We start from the raw sequence: 5,407 nt of genomic DNA on the forward strand, positions 1-5,407 counted from the left end.
AGTTCTTGACTCCCCGACCCCAGGGAAAATACTTTGCCTATTTATCCTATCCATGCCCCTCATAATTTTGTAAGCCTCCATAAAGTCACCCTTCAACCTCCGACGTTCCAGAGAAAACAGCCCCAGCCTGTCCAATGTCAACTGGAACTTTACTCTGAGCAAGACTCAGCTGGTTCAAGAGGTAGGGCGGGGGCAGGGACGCCGGCGCACCAACCGTGGGGCTCGTTGGTCTAGGGGTATGATTCTCGCTTTGTGTCTTCGTCGACGCAGACGTGCGAGAGATCCCGGGTTCAAATCCCGGACGAGCCCGAGTTTCATGACTCGCGCGAAAGTGCTTGTTTAATTTTCTCAAAAAGCACCTTCGTAAAACGAGGTTGGGCTCCCTGGAGGACCAATGGGACAGAAAGCAGCGAAGTGAAATGATTGGAGATAGCGTTGAATAAGTTGACGTGAGTGGTGCAGTGTTTGAGGGATGTCAGCGATGAGGGTCGATTGGAAATTTGGGACAGCTCTCTTCGGAGTCCGGAAGTTTGAAATCTGGCCCGATTGAAGCTTTTCAAGTCATGCGAAGTCTAGACAGAGAAAGTAATGTCGTCAAAATGTTCCCACGCCTTAAAGGATCGGCACCACCCCGACATGAAAAAGTTGCCCCTTCAGTCTCTTTATAAATAGGCAAAGTCTTTTTCCCTGGGGTCGGGGAGTCAAGAACTAGAGGGCTTTATGGTTTAGCGTGAGAAGGGAAAGATATAAAAGATATGCACCTTCAGGGTACAATCGACTGAACGCCCAGATCTCTAACTCCCCCTCGTGAGAACCAAGAATCCTCAGTTTTATTGAGAGGGGGAAATTGGATGTCAGTCATCTCTGTATTAGAGAATGCATCATTTAAAAAAAAACTGAGAAGGGCATTCCTGACAGAAGATTCAACAGAAGGCGGCACAGAATATTCCAACAGACACGTAACCTGGCTGTAATCTGAGAGACTAAATTTCATTTTTTGTTACGAGAGGGAATCATATTTATTGGATCTGCATATCACGAGAATCTTGTTTTATTCCGGAACAGTCAGTCGTTAGAAGGGAGTTATTCAGTTTTTTAATAGTTTAGTTCATCTGTTCACCGTTACTGTTGGATAAATAAATGGATTTTTGTTGAGTGTTAGGGATTTATTTTTAAACATTAGAGCAGGTTACACCACTTTTCACATTAATTTTACAGATTATAGGGTGATGCGCTTGTCTTTGGGTGTTTCGGTTTGAGATCTCTGGTGGGGTGGGAGTTGGTGTCAGCTTTCCCTTTCTAACAGTATTGACGTGATGTCATGCTGAATGCAGAGGAGTCAATATTAATCCCAGCCTCTTGCTCTGGTTGTGGGTGAATCGCCTTAATTTGGCGACTGACTCAGAAACAACACACAGAACCAACTGCTGAAACAATGATTCACACTTCATTGCACGTAGCAACTAAAACTAAAAACCCTCAAGTAAGCAAGTTCAGTCTCACGGCTGCCACCCTCCCCCCACCCGGCTATCACCTGATCGCTGGCAGAATTTCACCGAGTTTCCATCGACAGTGCCCATCTCTGGAAGGGTCAAGGGGTTTGACGCAATATTGTTCTTCCAATACTGCTGCTGCATCGTTCTGGAGCGAGAACATAGAACAATACAGCACAGTTCAGACCCTTCAGCCCTCGATGTTGTACCAGCCTTTTATCCAACTTGAAGATGAGACTAGCCTGCACACCCCTCAATTTACTGCCGTCCATGTGCTTGTTCAGCAGGCGCTTAAATGTCCTTAAATGTATCTGACTCTCATTCCAACCCTGGAAGTGCATTCCATGCACTCACCATCGGAGTAAAAAACCTACCTCTGACATCTCCCCGAAACCTTCTTCCAATTACCTTAAAATTATGCCCTGTCATTTCTGACCTGGGGAAAAAGTCTCTAGCTATTTGTTCTATCTATGCCTCTCAACATATAGTACACCTCTACAAAGTCACCTCTCATCGTTCTTCGCTCCAATGAGAAAGGCCCTAGCTCCCCCAACCTAAGACATGCCCTCCATTCCAGGCAGCATTGAGGTAAATCTCCTCTGTACCCTCTCTCAGCTTACACAGCTTCCTGTTGTGGGTCTGTTCGCCGAGCTGGGAATTTGTGTTGCAGACATTTCGTCCCCTGTCTAGGTGACATACTCAGTGCTTGGCAGCCTCCTGTGAAGCGCTTCTGTGATGTTTCCTCTGGCATTTTTCCTACACATCTCTCCTAAAATTAGGTGACTAAAAGTGAACACAATATTCCAAGCGTGATCTAACCAATACTCCATACAGCTGCAGCATAACCTTGCAGCTCTTAAGCTCAAACTTGCTGCTCATGAAAGCCAACACACCGTACACCTTCGTAACAACCTTATCAACCTGGGTGGCAACTTTGAGCGAGCTATGGACTTGGACTCCAAGATCCCGCTGTTCCACCACATGGTCAAGAATCCTGCCTTTAACCCCATAGGTTGAACAAACAGAGGAGTTTGGTGAAATGAGAATCATTAGATAAATGCTATTGAGCGAACTGATGGTGCTATGGGCTGGCAAATCTCTGGGTGCAGGTGGACTTCATCATAGAATTTTAAAAGGTGGCTAATGAGTTCATATTTGCATTAATGTTAATTTTCCAAGATTTATTAGATTCAGGCAAGTTTTCCTCAGACTGGAGAGTAACATATTTAATATTTCTGTTCTCGAAGGGAAAGATGTGGTCCCTTGAGTCTATGGCAATTAAACATTTGTTTTTGAATCAATTAAGGAGATTATAACCACCATGTCAAAAAGCTCGTGGTAATTGAAAAGAATCAGCATGCTAATATGAAAACGAAATGTTGTTTCACCAATTTATTCATACAATTCCAAGAGTGTGGAAAGAGACTATTTGGCCGATCATGTCCTGCACCAACCCTCAAGTGCATCCCACCCAGATCCAGACCGCCACTCTACTTCCGTAACCCTGCATTTAGCATGGCTAACTCACCTAGCTTGTACATCCAAGGACATTACGCAATCCAGCATGGCTACTCCACCCAACCTACACATCTTTGGACTGTGGAGCCCCCAGTGGAAACTCACAAAGACATAGACAGAACATGCAAACTCCAGATCGTCGACTCAAGGCTGAAATCAAGTAGGTGTCTCTGGCCATGAGAGGGAGCCACTGTGCCACCATGCTGTCCGAAAGGAATTATTTGAAAGAGTATGTAAATTGAAGCCTGTGGATATACTGAACTTGAATATCCTAAAGCTGTTCGACATGTTTTCACGAAAAGCATATTGCACAGAGGAGCTCATGGTGTAAAGTATAGTTATAGAACATCAACCGACTGGCAGAAAACAGAATATGCAAAAATGGTTCTTTTGTCAAATTGGTTGTAAATGACAATGTATGGTGGGGTTCCAACAGGCACCTCTGCTGGCTCCTCAACTTTCCACAATGACTTACAGGAGGGGATCAAAGGTATGTGGTAACATTTGCAGGCAACACAAAGATAGATGGAGATGTACATTGTGGGGATGACATATCAAGGATGCAGATTGTTAGATTGGTTAAATAAATAAGCAAAACTCTTGCAAGTGGTGTGCAAAATGGTAAAATGCAATTTGTTACATACTTGGAGAACAACTGCATAATTCTGAGATGCAGAGGGATCCGTGGGCCTTGCAAATAAGTCATAAGTTAGAATGCAAGCACAGCAAGTGATTAGAAAGGCCAATGACATAAATGTAAGGCGATTATGCCTCAGTTACAGAGAAATGGTGGGACGACATCTTGAACACGGTGCTCAGTTTTGATATCCTTACCGAAGGAAGAATGAAAATGCATTAAAGGCAATTCACAGAAGGTAAACTAGATTGACACCCAGAATGAACAGACTGTCTAATGGAAAATCATTAGACAGGCAGGTCTGACTTTCAACCAGAGTTTGGAATAGCAAGGGGTGATTTGATTGAAGTTTCTTTGAGCCTGAATGGTCTTCAAAAAATGGATGTTGAGGGATGTTTACTTACTGTTGTGAACGAACAATTAGATCACCCATTTATAGAGTCATAGAGATGTACAACATAGAAACAGACCCTTCGGTCCAACCCGTCCATGCTGACCAGATATCCCAACCCAATCTAGTCCCACCTGCCAGCACCCGGCCCATATCCCTCCAAACCCTTCCTATTCATCTACCCATCCAAATGCCTCTTAAATGTTGCAATTGTACCAGCCTCCACCACTTCCTCTGGCAGCTCATTCCATACATGAAAAAGTTGCCCTTTAAGTCTCTTTTATATCTTTTCCCTCTCACCCTAAACCTCTGCCCTGTAGTTCTTGACTCTCCGACCCCAGGGAAAAGTCTTTGCCTATTTATCCGATCCATGCCCTTATAATTTTGTAAACCTCTATAAGGTCACCCCTCAGCCTCCGATGCTCCAGCAGCTCAAATCCTCCAACCCTGGCAACATTCTTGTAAATAGTTTCGGAATCCTTTAAAGTTTCACAACATCTTTCCAACAGGAAGGAGACCAGAATTGCACGTAATATTCCAACAGTTGGCTAACCAATGTCCAATACAGTCACAACATGTCCTCTCAACTCATGTACTCAATACTCTGACCAATAAAGGAAAGCATACCAAATGCCTTCTTCACTATCCTATCTACCTGCGACTCCACTTTCAAGGAGCTATGAACCTGCACTCCAAGGTCTCTTCGTTCAGCAACAAGCCCGAGGACCTTACCAATAAGTGCATAAGTCCTGCTAAGATTTGCTTTCACAAAATGCAGCACCTCGCATTTATCTAAATTAAACTCCATCTGCCACTTCTCAGCCCATTGGCCCATCTGGTCAAGATCCTGTTGTAATCTGAGGTAACTCTCTTCACTGTCCACTGCACCTCCAATTTTGGTGTCATCTGCAAACTTACTAATTGTACCTCTTATGCTCGCATCAAAATCATTTTGGTAGATGACAAAAAGTAGAGGGTGCAGCACCGATCCTTGTGGCACTCCACTGGTCACAGGCCTCCAGTCTGAAACACAACCCTCCATCACCACCCTCTGTCTTCTACCTTTGAGCCAGTTCTATATCCAAGTGGCTAGTTCTCCTGTATTCCGTGAGATCTAACCTTGCTAATCAATCTCCCATGAGGAACCTTGTCGAACGCCTTACTGAAGTCCATATAGATCACATCTACTGCTCTGCCCTCATCAATCCTCTCTGTTACTTCTTCAAAAAACACAATCATTTGTGACAAAGGAGGGAAATTTTTTGGAAGGTTGTGCAGCTTTGGAATACTTTGCGACAGAAGATAGTGGAGGCAGGACCATTGAATATTTCTAAGGCAGAAGTAAATTAATTCCTTTGCTTAAGAAGA

At 44.1% G+C, this 5,407-nt stretch overlaps 1 non-coding gene across 1 annotated transcript; it reads left to right on the forward strand.

The window, feature by feature from the left end:
- Positions 1-219: 219 nt before the first annotated feature.
- On the forward strand, positions 220-309 carry trnat-ugu (transfer RNA threonine (anticodon UGU)). The gene is given in 2 exon segments: positions 220-255; positions 274-309. It is a non-coding gene; the product is annotated as a tRNA-Thr (tRNA).
- Positions 310-5,407: the final 5,098 nt, after the last annotated feature.

The sequence above is a fragment of the Chiloscyllium punctatum genome, chromosome 36 (assembly GCF_047496795.1).
Source record: "Chiloscyllium punctatum isolate Juve2018m chromosome 36, sChiPun1.3, whole genome shotgun sequence".
Classification (NCBI taxonomy): Eukaryota; Metazoa; Chordata; class Chondrichthyes; order Orectolobiformes; family Hemiscylliidae; genus Chiloscyllium; species Chiloscyllium punctatum.